We start from the raw sequence: 14903 nt of genomic DNA on the forward strand, positions 1-14903 counted from the left end.
GGGTCCAGGGTCCCCAACACTTATGTTCTATCCAGCCTGGGGCTGGGCTCTAAGGCAAGGTCCTCAGCATAGTGCTATTTGTCCCTTCCCTCTGAGTTCCTTCACGCCAGCTTCCCTTCCATCAGAGGATGGTCCTGGGTCCTTACACCTTCCCCTCCCAGTTTCCTGAGTACCACTGCTTCTTCCAAATCCCTAGGGGCTCTATTCTCAGCCCAGATTTCTCAGTTTCCCCACTCCTTGCCAATGCCTGAATGTCAATCTAGTCTTCCCAGTTTACAAACCTTTCTTGTTTGTCCATCATTCATTTTCCTACCATTCTATTTTTTGTCTATATGTCCATCCATCTATCCCCCCATCAAGCCAACCATATGTTTATTTATTTATCAGTTTATGTAGCCGTTCATTTATTCTTCCATTTACTTGTTAGTTTATTCATCCATCCACTCATCTGTTTATCTATTTGTCCATCTAGCCATCTATATGCTCCTCTACTAGCCCATCCATCTGTGATTGACGCATCACTTTATATTTTCATCTTTAAAAAATTTTTTTAATATTCATTTATTTTTGAGGGGGGGAGGGCAGAGAGAGAGGGAGACACAGAATCCAAAGCAGGCTCCAGGATCCAAGCTGTCACCACAGAGCCCGAGGCAGGGCTCAAACTCACACACCACAAGATCATGACCTGAACCGAAGCCTCCTAGGCACCCCTATATTTTCATCTGTTTATCCACTGTATATCCAGCTCTCAATCTGTTCATCCACCGGTCCATGCATCCACCCATCCACCCATCTACCCATCTACCCATCCATCCACCGATCTACCCATCCATCCATCTATGCATCCTGCCAGTATTAACTAAGCTCCAGGCTCTATGCTGAGTTATGGGAAAGTAGGTAAGTACTGGACAAGATTCCTGTCTTCAGAGAGCTCCTGACCTAGTCTGGAAGGCAAGGATGAATAGAGACATTTTTTGATCCATTGGCCTCTGGTGAGTCCACTTCGCTGCAGAAGAACTTCTTGAGCATTCTATTTCCTCCCACGTGTTGTCTTACCCTCTGCTTTATATCTTCTTCCCACTAAGACTAGCCTGCCTCTTCCCATCAGTGGAATCCCAAGCCCCCAAGTGTTTCTTCACTGGCAGCAAAGACCAGGGATTCACAAGGTCTAGGTTCACCATTAAATCTATTTCACTTCCATCTTCACTGATTTTTTTGCATCTGTACTTGGGACTCTCCAAGAGGTCCAGGTCACAAGTCCTTAGGACTCCCTAGGAACATGACCGAGGCCCCTCCCCAAGAGTAGGAGACAGGCGGCTGACTTGACAGGAGTTCCATTCCTACTCCCCATTTCCCCATCAAGAAGGCCATGTCCCAGCTGACCGCATGTGTGTGGGGTGGGTCTACCTCATGAGAACCAGGTCCTGCTTGACGTGTTCATTCTTCATTCATTCAGTCATGTCTTGGTTTGCTTTGTTTATATGTTTATTTGTCTACTAATTCTTTCATTTCATCACTAACTTTTTATTGAAGGCCTTCTATGTGCTGGGCCTGGTAAGGGGGCACAAATATGAAGAGAGCACGTCCTGGGCCCCCAGGAGTTCACAGGCTTGCAAAGAGAACACGCAGAGAACACACATGTTAAACAGATACTGTGGTTCTTTCAGGGGGTGGGGGAACAAGAGAGAGGTGCTACATGCATTGGGGAGCGATTATTTTGGTTTAGACGATAGGTAGGGAAGCATGCAAGGGCAAAGGAGTGTCTAGCTGAGGAACCAGCCTGGGCAAAGGTAAGAAGGTGGAAAAGAACAAAGGGACAGTGAGCCTTCATCCTGTGACTAGAAACAAGACAAGAAAGCAAAGAGCCTTGAGTGTCAGGCCAAGGAGACTGGGTTGCATCCAGGGATAGATGTGGAGCCTTTGCTGTTTGTAAGCAGGGAGTGTGCTGCTCATTTCCATCGGTGCAGGCAACATGCTGTGTCAGCTATGTGTTCCTGAGGCCTGAGTCTTGAGGGGCTCCAGGAGAGGAAAGAGATTCCATTATCCCAAGTCTGGCCAAGCCCAAGGGGCCTGGATACAGAAGCCCCAAAAAGATCCAGGGCCCAAATCTCTAAAAATGGGCAAAATGACTCTCACTCTCTGTGCAGTAAGTCACAATATCTGTGTCCATTTGAATACCAGCAAGCCCTCTTTACCCTTCCTCCCACTTCCCCTCCTCCCAAAATGTACCAGAGGCCTCCTCCCTAGACCTTATACCCCCAGGGATCCGCTGTTATTCAAAGCCCTCGGAATAGTAGCACCCAGATTCTAAGCAATTCGGACCCAGAAGGGTCTGATAATCAACCACCTAGGATCTCGTAAAAGGGTGGGGAGGACAACACTTTTCTGAGTGCCCAGCACTGTGCTAGGTCTTCCACCCTTGTGATCTCACGTAACCAAGACAACGATCTGTTAAACTGAGGCCCAAGAGGTCAGTGACTTGCCCAGGGTCAAGTGTGTGAGTGGAGAGCTGGGGCATCAGATCTGCCTTTTGGGTCCCCGTGGGGAAGGAAGGAGCAGAAGGAAGAAGGGAAAAAGGCTGAGAAGCCAAGCATGGAGGGGGCAAGAGGGCAGAGAGGGGGGGAAAGGGAGGATTGAAACGGAAGAGGGTAAAAAAGGGGAGAAAGAGTAAAAGAAGGAAGCAGAGAGAGGTGAGATAAGAAAGAGAATAGGCAAGGGGGTGGAAGAGGAGGGCAGAGGGGAGAGGGGGAGGAGAGGGGACAGCCTCCTCCTCCTGCAGGGGAGCAATGGGCCCAGAGAGGGTCCCTGACTTGCTGGAGGTCCACAGGATGCATTGTACCTGGGCTGTGGCTCTCATTCTCATCAGTAAGGAATGGATCTGAAACCGAAAATCTTGGAGGCTCCAGGGAATGAAAGGAAAAAAACCACGTTTTAAAAATTATTTTATTTTTTAAATAGGTAACATATGCACATGGTACAAAACTCAAAGGCACAAAAAAGGGACACAGCTGCCCAGTTCTCCTTCCAGAGGCAACCCTCCCCGTTACCTGATTCTTGTGAATTTTTCTAGAGATAGTCCGAGTAGACACAAAAAGGCAGGTATACTATTTTGAAAACTTCACACAAAAGGTAGCACACTAAACACATTGTACTTACCTCTGGTTCTATTTTTCCCCTAAATCCATTCCACGCCCAGACATAGAGAGCTGTCTTATTCTTTTTAATGACTATAGTATTTCACTGTTTGAATGGACTCTAATTTTTTTTTTTTAATTAAGCTCTATACCTGACGTGGGGCTTGAACTCATGATCTCGAGGTCAAGAGTCATGTTCTACCAACTGAGCCAGCCAGGCACCCCTGGACTGTGATTTTTTTAATGTTTATTTATTTTGAGACATAAAGAGAGAGAGAGAGAGAGAGAGAGAGAGAGAGAATGCTAACGGGGGAAGGGAAGAGAGAAGGAGAGAGAGAATCCTAAGCAGGCTCCACACTGTCAGTGCAGAACATGACATGGGGCTAGAACACACGAACCACGACGATCATGACCTGAGCCGAAACCAAGAGCCAGACACTTAACCAACTGAGCCAACCAGGTGCCCCTGGACTGTGATATTTTTAAATCACGAGAGATCTCATTCATATAAAAGAGTACACAAAACATTTCTGTATAGTTTAAGGAGCAAAAATAAAACTAACACTATGTAGCCTCCATCCAAGTCAAGAAATAAAACCTATCCAGCACTCTAGAAGCATCCTCCAAAGGTCCCCTTACAGATCTCTCCCTGTGTCTAGAAATAACACTAGTCTAACTTTTTTAGTAATTATTTCCTCACTTTTCCTTATAGTTTTGCCACTTACCTAAACATCTCCACAGTTTAGCTGTTATCTTAGCAGACTTTAACCTCATATAAAAAGAATAATGGTATAAATATTCTTTCGGGTCCTGCTTCTCTCTGCTACCTTCAGGTTGCATGTAGCCTTGGTCTGTTTTCATTGCAGTACAATATTCCATGGTTAAAAATCTTATTTAAACAGTCTTTCATTGATGTGGACATTTGGGTTGTTTCCAGTCTTCTGCTATTACAAATCATAATACAATCTATAAAATTTTCTAGTTTGCACATATCCTAGTGTGTGTCTTTGTTTTTTTTTTTTTTTTTAGGGAAGCTAGAGGGAATATAGGGAAGGTCTGAGTTACACGTTTCCTGGGCTGGATGCACTGGCAACACTGACTCAGGATGTCTGCTCTTATGCTTTTTTGCTTGTCTCTAAAAAAGCACCGCTCAACACAAATAACAGAACGTCACTTTCTGCCTTCGATGAAAACAAGGTAGGAGAAAGGCCCACTACTGTGGAAGTAAATGTTTGAAGGGAAGTTAAATGCTATAAATTCTCCTTTTTCTATATTTAAGTTTTCAAGGTTAATCTTGATGGTTAAGAGATTGGTACTAGAAAGAAAATCACTACAACCGGGACGCCGGGGTGGCTCAGTCGGTTGAGTATCCGGGTCATGATTTCGGCTCAGGTCATGATCCCAGGGTCTAGGGATCGAGCCCTGCATCGGGCTCCGTGCTGGGTATGGAGCCTGCTTAAGGTTCTCTCTCTCTCTCTCTCTCTCTCTCTCTCTCTGTCCTCTGCCCCTCCCCCCACTTGTGCACTCTCTCCCTGTCTCTCTTTAAAATAGAAAAAGAAAAAGAAAATCACCACAACTGAATGGAAGCTGACTGACCTCCTTATAGACACTAATAAATAGTATCAGAAAATCTAAAATGGAAATTAAAAGCCCTTCAATTATAAGTAATATTGAAAATGACATATCTGTCATATCCTAACTCACTGTAAAAAAAAAAACCAAACAGATAATTTAGATTCTATAACATAGGTGCACAGGAATTTTTGACTCCCTTCTTTTGACGTCAAAGGAGATGTGTTGTTTTTTTTTTTTATCGAGTCCTAATTGATGCATAATACTTTATTAGTTTTAGTTGTATTGCATTTAAACAAAATTTTTTTAGGGGCACCTGGGTGGCTCAGTTGGTTGGGCAACCAACTTCGGCTCAGGTCATGATCTCACAGTTTGTGAGCTCGAGCCTTGTGTCAGGTTCTGGGCTGACAGCTCAGAGCCTGGAGCCTGCTGCCGATTCTGTGTCTCCCCCTCTCTCTACCCCTTCCCTGCTCACGCTCTGTGTCTCTCTGTCTCTCAGTAATAAATAAACGTTTAAAAAAATTTTTTTAATGTTTATTTTTGAGAGACAGAGACAACATGAGCGGGGGGCGGGGGGGGGGAAGGGGCAGAGAGAGAGGGAGGCACAGAATCGGAAGCAGGCTCCAGGCTCTGAGCTGTCAGCACAGAGTCCAATGCGGGTTTCGAACCCGTGAACAGTGAGATCATGACCTGAGCCAGTTGGACGCTTAACCAACTGAGCCACCCAGGTGCCCCTAGTCGTACCGCACTTTAAATTTTGAGATAGAGATACTGTCATATTGCCCTCGATGAAACTTGTAACAACTTTCCCTCCTACCAGCAGCATATGACAGTGCTATTTACCCACTCCATAGGACAAGTGGGCAGCCCTGTGGAGTGCCAGGGAGGCCAGGAGGCCCTTTGCCCTCATTGGACTGGGCTGCTGAGGGGGTAGACTGGGGACTATTGCAATCTCAGGGTGAGCAGGCAACAGGAAACGTGGGTGCTGCGTCCTCGAAGCTGACAAGACCTTGAACTTATAGATCCCTTAACCTCATCCCAAAAGAGCTCTAAAATAAGGGAATGGCGCCCTGTCCCCACAGTCCCAGCAACTGGTCTCTATGGGGACTGACAGAGTATAGGGGAAAACTGAGGCCTCAGACCAAGCACTGGGAAAGTTGACCAAAAAAAGCTGAGCCCGTGTACAGAAATGGCCGTCTTGCAACTTCCTCTCATGGTTGAGACACTGGGGGAGGCTCCTCGGGCCCCAGTCTGTGTCGCCTGGGCCCCTCAGAGCTCCCCAGCACTGGGCTGGCTCTTTAGGGCCTGAGAACCTCCAACAAATATTTACTCAGGGCCTCTTTGGGCCAGGAGACCCAAAGAGACAGACTCCTGCCCTTGTGGGGTTTGTTCTGGAGCAAGAAAGACAGGGCTGAGCACGTCTTTGAGGGCATCTCACTGCAGGTTAGCAGGTAACAGCACTATAGGAAAAGAGCGGCCAGCTGGCTAAGGCAGGGCAGGCCGTGCTCACCAAGAAGGGGAGATCTGAACAAACTCTGGGAGCCAGTGAGGGAGTGAGCTCAGCAGACCTCTGGGAGAAGAGCCCTGGGCAGGGACCCCAGCCCTGCAAAGTATGAGCCAGGACCAGCAGGGGGCTGGTGTGCCGGGAGGGGAGAGTGTGAGGGGCTGGGGCAGGTAGGGCTTAGTGGCAGACCTTGTGTGAAATTTCATTGTGACTGAGTGAAAAGGAGGTGCCCGCGAAGGGTGCCTTCTCTCAGGCGCTCAGAAAGTGCTTGTGAGGGACGCCTGGGTAGCTCAGTCGGTTAAGCCTCCGACTTCAGCTCAGGTGGTGATCTCACAGTTTGTGAGTTCGAGGTCCACATGCAGCTCTGTGCTGACAGCTCAGAGCCTGGAGCCTGTTTCAGATTCTGCGTCTCCCTCTCTCCGCCCCTCCCCTGCTTGCACGCTCTCTCCCTCTCAAAAATAAATAAACAAACAAAAAATAATAATAAACTTTAAAAGACAAAGGCAAGGGGAAAGAGCAGGCATTAACTGGTTCCACCCTCACATAATCCTATGAGGCAGGCATGGGAAATGAGGCTCGAGGCTCAGGGTGGGGGGGGGGGCGTACCCAAGGACACACAGCTGGTGAGTGGGTGGGAGGTGACTGCAGTGGTCCTGGGGCTGCTGTCCCTTCCTCAAGTCTCTCCCATGGATGTTTCTCTGCCTAAAAATCCTCCTTGGTTCTTGCTTGTCCACAGGGTGCCGTCCAGCTCTGTCGCCTATGCTGGAGCCCCCAACACCCAGGGTCCAGCCCACCTTTGCACCCTCTCCCATCCATGTGGACCAGCCCCACACCCACCTCCAACCAGAAGACACTACTCAACATTCCCAGAACCTCTTTCTCAATCTCCCAGGCCTTGCTCACAGGCCCACCCCTTCCACACCCTAAGGCCTCTGTCTTTTGTGGGCTCTCCTCCTCTAGGCTGCCCTCCAGACACATCCTTCCCCCCTTACCTCCCTCTCTCCCCAGCCCCCCCGAATCTCTCCTCTTGCTCTGCACCAACCCCTGCCTCCAGCTCCCCAGCCCCAGTAACCAAGAAGCAACGAGTAGCCCAACCTCCTCTAAGGCCCAAATCTCGGCCATCCCTCCTCACCCCTGACTCTTGCTGACCAGGCCTGCAGCCTGGGAGCTCACCTCCCGGCCACATCACTCAGCCTCCGGCACCTCAAACCCACCGCCACCCACAGTGACTTCCTTCTGCTCACCACGGCAGCACCTCCCAGCACCACCCCCCCCCCAACCCCGTTTGCTCTCTGAAGATAGGATGGCTTCTCCTCCAGGTGTAGGCCCCTTCTCCATGCAGCCCCTCCACCATTCTTCTCTCCCTAGGTACCCCTGGATCCTTCCCCACGATTGGCCGTGTGGCCTCTGGGCAAGTTCCTTCCCCTTAGGGAAGCTCAGACAACTCGATTCCACAGAGGGGTCAGCGAGACTCGCCTCCCAGAATCGTTCAAAGGACTGAAAGGATAATTTGTCGGTCTTTACCTAATATACAGGAGGGGTTCATTTAGTGCCCGTTTCCCTCACTGGCCTCCACACACGCTTACTGGGACCTGTGAAGGTTTAGGAGTGTGGCTCTGGAGACCTTGATTTGAATCCTGTCCCTGCCCTTTAGTCGCTGTGTAGCTGAGGGCAAGTCCCTTCTTAGGGCCTACGTGTCCCCACCTTTAAAATGGGGGCAATAACAGGCTGCACCTCACGAGGTTGTGAGAATTCCACAAGACAGCATGTATGATGTTCGTGGGGGGGGGGGTGCACACCCGGCGTTCTTCCAGAGGGAGGAAGGCTCACCCTGTCCCTGCGGGCTCAAGATCCCAGCAGAGGTCCTCTTCACAGCTTCCTTGGGAAAAGAGAAATGCGGGGAGCCAGGAAGCTGCTGGAGGAGAGCCCCATGACAATAGCACCCCTCCCTCCTCTGCCCCCCTGGCACTTCTCTCTCACCCTCCCTGTGTGAGCAGTCAGCTCTCAGGAGGGGAAAGCCAAACAGAAAAGGGGCCCAGGACTGGAGCAGGGACCCTGAGATTGGATGAGAGGGGCCCTTTGAAAAGAAAAAAGAAAGGTAATAATTATACAACCGTCCTCACGGGCCCAGCACATTGGATCCTTACAGCGAGGCTATGGGACAGGGATGATCTCCATTTCACAGATGAGAAATGGGGCTCAGAGCGGACACTTTTCCAGGTCACAGGACTGAAAGAGCCAGAATCAGCACTGGACCCAGGCTTGTTTTACCCCAAAGCCTGTGCTCTGGGCCCAAGGCTGCCCAGTGTGTATGCCGTGAGTCCTTGGGAAGAGGTCTCTGTGCATATGACGAGAGGATCTTGAGGCGTAGGGCTAGGGAGAAACTTCGACTTCCGAGCTGTGGCCCAAGGCCAGTTTGAGGCCACCCAGGGGCCCTGGGTGGGGGTGGGGTACCACCCAGCGTGCGGAGCTAAAGGCGCGGGGCCTGGAAGGAGTTAACTGCATGAGGGGCCTGAGTGAATCAGAGGCTCCGCAGGCTGCGATGGAAATTCCCTGTGCATGGCGTGTGGTCACCCAGAAAAGGGAAATGGTGCTTTTCGGAGCAGGGGACGGCGGGGGCTGGAACCCGGGAGCAGACGCCTGCCCGGGTGGGGCTGGCGAGGGTGTTGTGACCAAAGACTCCTGGCCTCAGGCTCTGCTTAGGCTCTGGGTGGGAGAAAGGAGGTAAGGAGCCACCAGGCCAGGCCAGGCCTGGTCATTCTCCAGTGTGCCCATGGGCCCTGACGGGTGGGTAGGAGTTCACCAGGCCCAGAGGAAGGAAGGGCACTCAGGCCGTGGGAACTACAAAGCACAGGAGTGTGACTCAGCATGAGAGTCTGTCCCCCATGCTTTTTCTGGAGAACTCTTTCCTGTCCTTTGGGCCCATCCCAAGTGATACCCCTCCGCACCCTGGGAGCACCATCACTCCCTTTCCGTGTCCCAAGGCCTCAATTTCCATCTGGGAGCTCTCAGAATTTTGTAACTCATCTGCCTTCTACCCAGGACTGTGGCCAGGGGTCATGTTGTAGCTTCAGAGGCAGCTTGCACCCAGCATAGAGCTGGCACCAAGTAGGTGCTTGGTGTCCGTGAAATGCCAATTTCACAGGAGGGGGCTCTGAGGCTCAGAGAGGTTAGGAGAAACTCAACCAGCAGCTGGCTATGGCGGAGCGGGGCTCAGGCCAGGGCTTCTGCTCAGCTGGGACTTGGCGGGAGGCGGGGGCACTGGGCACTGACACCTGGCCAGGGGTGGCCATCCGACAACTATGCCGTCCAAAGCCTGCTTCTCTCTCAAGCACCAGACCAGCCCTGCTTTCGCTCTTGTCACAGTGCTAGGAGACTTCGGTCCTGCCAGTAGGGAGACTGGGGTACAAGATGGAACCAAAGGCAGTCAGGGAGAAGAGGGGATAGGGTGTTAAGAAACCTTGAATCCCGATCCAGACGCTCTCTAGCTATGGGGCCTCGTACACGTGGCTTCCCCTCTGAGCCTCGGTTTCCACTTTATGATGGTGTCATGGGATAGGCTCGTTCCGGGGGTGGAAAGATCTGACTGATGTCAACTGGAAACCTCTGCACCAATGTGAGGGAGTTGGTCTGTTATTAGTAATGAGTGTCACTTATGTGGCCTGTTGTCTCTCCTCGGAGCGGTCTCCTGCTGCAAGGCCATCCAGCCTGCCACCTCCTAAGCCGGGTGTGCCGCGGCCTCAGGCCCAGTGTCCCTCTGCACCGCACGAGGGCCTGTCCCCCACACCAACCCAAGGAGAGCAGTGGCTGGGTCCTCCTGTCCAGAAACATGCCCTCCAAAGTCCCCGGGTGCCCCAAGTTCCACCGTAGCACCCCAGATTCCTTGGCTCCTGTGAAGATGCAGGACGCCCAGAGAAACCACCCTCAGGAGGGATGGGCAGCATGGTGGCAGCCATTGGCGTTGGAGCTTTTCCAAGCACGAAGGGGAACTGAGAAGTGTGGGAATGTGCCTTGGGCCTGCCCAGGGTGGGCGGCCGGGCCCGGGTGGGAGGGGCTGTTCCAAGGAGTCCAGACTGATGGGGTCCTGGGGGTGCAGAGGAGAAGGGACCCGTCGGCCTGTGACAGTGGGGTTGGGCGTCACCGTGAGGTGCCTGCAGGTTGTCCAGACAGAGCTGGCCGGGCAGCGGGAGGCTGGGGAGCTGTGTGGAGAAGGAAAGAGGAAGCCATGGGGAGAGGGGGATGGGCTGCTGGGGATGGAGTGGGAGTGGGGGCTGGGGGGCCTGGAGCCACTTGGCCGCAGCCACTTCACTTCTCCCGGTTTCGGTTTGTAAATAGCTGCCGGCTCCGTGCAGGCGGGATGGGCCCTGCCCCTTCTGTGGCCTGTGTCCAGGGAGGCCCGGGCCTGAGTAGCTGCAGCTATTCAAAGCCTGCATTTGAGGACCCCAGGAGGCATGGAAGCTGGCCCGGCCTTTCTCTGGGTGGGCAGGTTTCGGTGGGCCCAGCACTGGGCAGCCCCAACCTGTGGTCACTGAGGTAATGCAGCTGGGGCAGAACTTGATGACTTGGCCACACTGAGCTTATTTATAACTGGGCCTCCGTGGGCAGAGGCAGCTGCTGAACCGCCAACTCAGCACTTGGTGCCGGGACAGGATAGTGGGGGCCAGGCCAGCCCGATGGTCCCTCAGTCTGGGCCTCGGGGTCTTGGGATCCCCAAGGCCTCTTTGGCTGGAACCAGTGCTTGTGCTGTCTGTGTTGCACAGGCCTTGAGATTTAGGGCTTGTACTTGTGAGGTGGGCACCTCAGAACCTCCTAGACCAAGAGGGTGTCTGAACTCAGTGGACTGGTCGGTTCCCAGGGGGCTCATGCCTTGGCCTTCCTGGAAACTCTTCCTGCAGAGGTCAGGCACTGTCAGCAAAGTCAACAAGAAGCAAAGTCATCTCCCCTCCCATTCTTGCAATAGCAGTGCTTAAAAACAAAACAAGATGCGTTCGGGAAGAGGGCAATGCCAACTCCTGAGGCCTGGCCCTGATGGTGGCACTCCAGGCACCTGACAGAGGGGGAAAGATGCGGCTCCCTCCTGAGGCTCCCGTGTCCCACCACACGGGTACCCATCTCCTTCTTAGACAGGAAGCACTGGCCCTGCCCCCACCCTCCAAAAGACCACTTCTGGAGAGGTGTCAGACCCCTTCCTCAGGTCTGCGGGAATAAAGCAGCTCCTAAAATCTTTCTCGCACTTTCGAATCCTTCTGGATCAATCTTGTCACCTACGACCCTCTGTCCCATCAACACCTCGTCTCCCAGACTTGGTCCTGGCCTTCCCACCTCCAAGCCTTGTTCCAGTCTGGCCCCTGGCCTGGCATGCCCTTTCCTTCCCCCTAGTCTCTCCAAGGCCTATGCCAAGCCCTGCTCTGAGGGTCCCAGCCTCCGTGCCTACCTGTCCCCAAAGCAGAGGCTCTTGAAATATGAAATTCAAGGGGGATGTCAGAATTGGAGCAGAAATGGGCGAGAGATTTTAGATCATGGGGGCCACAATCACTACACAAAAGAGGAAGCCGACGCCTGCAGGGGGTCAGGGATGGCCAAAGGCACTCAGTGAGCAAAGAACAGAGCTGAGACCAAAACTACGCGCCCTGACTCCTGGACTGGAGCTCCCATCCCTGGACCTCTGACCTCCTGGGCCCCAGCTTGGCCTTGAGCGATGGCCCCACCTGGCCCCTCACACTTGGCAAAAGCTGTTGGGTATGGGAAGGACGGGTTGCTGGTGTGGGGGTACCTCAGGCCATCCACTGCCCAGGTGTGAGGCCTGGGCTGGCAGGCCTACTCAGGCCCCTCTGGGCAGGGTCGGGGTGCCCAGCCCAGAGCCGCCCGGGCTGCAGCTGCCCCTGTTTCCACATCGGCAGTAGCAAGTCCGGGCCTGAGAAAACAGGAAGCGCCCAGTCACCACAGGAAGCATGTGTGCGCAGCCTCCCCACCCCCGGCCCATTGCAAAACGCCAACAGCCCCATTACCACAGGCACCACACAGTGGCGGGCAGAAACGCTCCGGCCGCCAGGACTGCCGAAGAACCGGACAGGCAGACTCCAGCCCTGACTTGCCTGGGCCAGGCCACGGGGTGAATGTCCAGCCGTGGCCTTGAGGAGCCCAGGGTCCCCTAGGGTTCAGGCCTCATGCCTGACTCTGGATTCTAGAGCCTAATCCCAGACTGGCCTAGGCTAGGCCTGCTTTGGCCATCATTAAATCAGAATATGGGGTCAGGGGTCACAGGGAAGCCATTTCTCTGACTCGGTGGGTGGCACTGGAGGACTCTGTGCCTGTCCCTCAGACCCTGACAGGGCCTGATGCCCAAGCCTCGCTGACCCAGTTGGCCTAGATCCCACCGCCCCCACGACCCCAGGGAGCCATCTGCTGTCCAGTCCACGCCTGCCACGCCCTCTGCCCAGCCCCAGCCCTTCCCAACCGAGACTTTGCTGGCCCCTGGGGTCCAGCCCAGGCTAGCCCTCAGGAGACTAGCGCCCCTCCTCATCCCGCCCTGCCTGCCCCGACTCACCTCCCATTTCTGGCCACCCGGCCTCAACCCTTGGAAGGAGATGGGAGTGCAGCAAAGCTGAGGCCCGGTGCCTGGGGAGGCCTGTGCTCCTCCAGCCCCGGGGACGGCAAGGAAAAGAGAAGAGAGCAGAGCATTTCATGGCTATAATAAATCAAAGGGGGAAGTCAGAGCAGGAGAAATAAGAAACTTCCCTACCCTGGGCACAGGGACCTGCCAGGCAGCAGCCCCCGGCACCCCCACGGTCTTCCCTCCTCCCTTCTGCCTCCCTGGCCGGGACCCAGATCCGGTGCTTGCTCTCAGGCCTCGGGGCCCCACCTGCCCAGAGATCTCCTGGGTGCCCAACAACCTTTCTTGCTGTGCACCCTGGATCCAGGCACCTTTAGGTGGGGCTTCAGTTTCCTCCTCATGGACTCAGAACTCCATGGGGCGGGGGGGGGGGGGAGGTGGGGGGGTGCTGGCTTGGAGACTGTACGGTCAGGCTGCCCAGCAGAGAGGGCTGAAGATGGGTAGTGCCCCTCTGGACAGGATGAAGAAATGAAAGAGGTGAAGGGAGGGAGGGGAGGCATTCCGGGAATTCCTGGTGGACAGTCGGGCTCAGCAGGACAAATGTCTGTGAGAGGGGACTGGAGGGCCAAGGCAAGAGGCAGGAGTAGGGAACAGAGGTGGGGAGAGCCCTGTGTTGTGAGAGCAGGCAGGGCCTTGACTTCAACTCAACTCCTGCACTCTCTCAAACCAGACCAAGGGGCCCAGGGACCTGGGGGCCACTGTTTGTCCCCTCCCCCCATCATGTCTTCCTGAAGTGTCCACTCAACAGAGATACTGGGAGGGGAAACATTTTTTTCAGGCAGGGGGAAGCTCACATATTAAAAAAGGAGAATGAGGGGCGCCTGGGGTGGCCAAGTCAGTTAAGCATCTGCCTCTTGATTTGGGCTCAGGTCCTGATCTCATGGTTTGTGACATTGAGTCCCGCTTGGGGCTTTGGGCTGACTGTGCAGAGCCTGCTTCGGATTCTCTCTCTTTCTCTCTCTCTCCCTCTCTGCACCCCTCCTCTGCTTGCTCTCTCTCTCTCTCAAAATAAATAAATTTTTTAAAAAAGGAAGATGCAAATCTGTATGAATTTTTTAAGATAAAATAAGGAATTTCAGAAACATTTTGCTAGTTTTGGGGCCTCTATGAGCCATGCACCCAGATACCAAGCAGACCCTCCTCCAGTGCCATTGGGGTGCATTGTGGAGACTCAGGCTGCCTCCACTTGAAGCCCTCCTGAGACAGTGTGCTCACTCCCTGACTCCAGGGGTCTTTCTCTCACTGCGAGCAAGTTCTCCTCAGCCCCAGCCCTGAGTCTGCGCACGATGTCTCCTGGACAGCTACCAGCCTGGAGCTCAAGGCTAACAGAAGAGACTGGCAGGGCCCAGGATCCTTCTGAGCCTCTAAGATCACGCTGCTTCATTCACGACCTCGTCAGGCAGATAAGATAAGAAATTGGCAGTGACTGTTGGGAGTCCAGGCTGCCGAGCCAGACAGATCCAAGAGCACGCAGGGTGTGACCGTAACTCCCACCCTCAGTTTCCCCACTTGGAAAATGCCTCCCTAGAAAATTTGCAAAGAAAGACAAAGGAGATCACAGGGTGATCGTGGGGCCTGCATCACACAGTGGCCTCTGACACTCTCATCTCCTCCCAGAAGCACCTATTTCCTCCCTCCTTTCCCTTTCACCTGCCTGAGGTGGGGTGAGAACTTCTATTCCCTGCTCTTCTCTGCACCCCCACCCCCCCGGGGCCCTTGGCCTCGCTCTGACCTGTCCTGATCTGGGAGAGTGTTAGCGCTGAGGTTCCCAGCCCTACCCCAAGGGGCTCCCTCTGTGAGATGAGACTTTGAAGGCCCAAACTCCTGCTCTGACAGGATTCCCCATTTCTGTTCACACCTCCTGCCCTCGCAAGACACCTTGCTTTCATCCTCAGACAGCCACAACTGTTTTTTGTTTTTTAAATTTAGTTATTTATTTTGAGAGAAAGAGAAAGTAAGAGCAGGGGAGGGGTAGCGAACGTGAGAATCCTGAGCCCGTTGCGGGGCTCGAACTCATGAACTGTGAGATCATGACCGGAGCCAAAGTCCGTTGCTTAATCCACTGAGCCACCCAGGTGCC

Source organism: Lynx canadensis, chromosome D1, assembly GCF_007474595.2.
Source record: "Lynx canadensis isolate LIC74 chromosome D1, mLynCan4.pri.v2, whole genome shotgun sequence".
Classification (NCBI taxonomy): Eukaryota; Metazoa; Chordata; class Mammalia; order Carnivora; family Felidae; genus Lynx; species Lynx canadensis.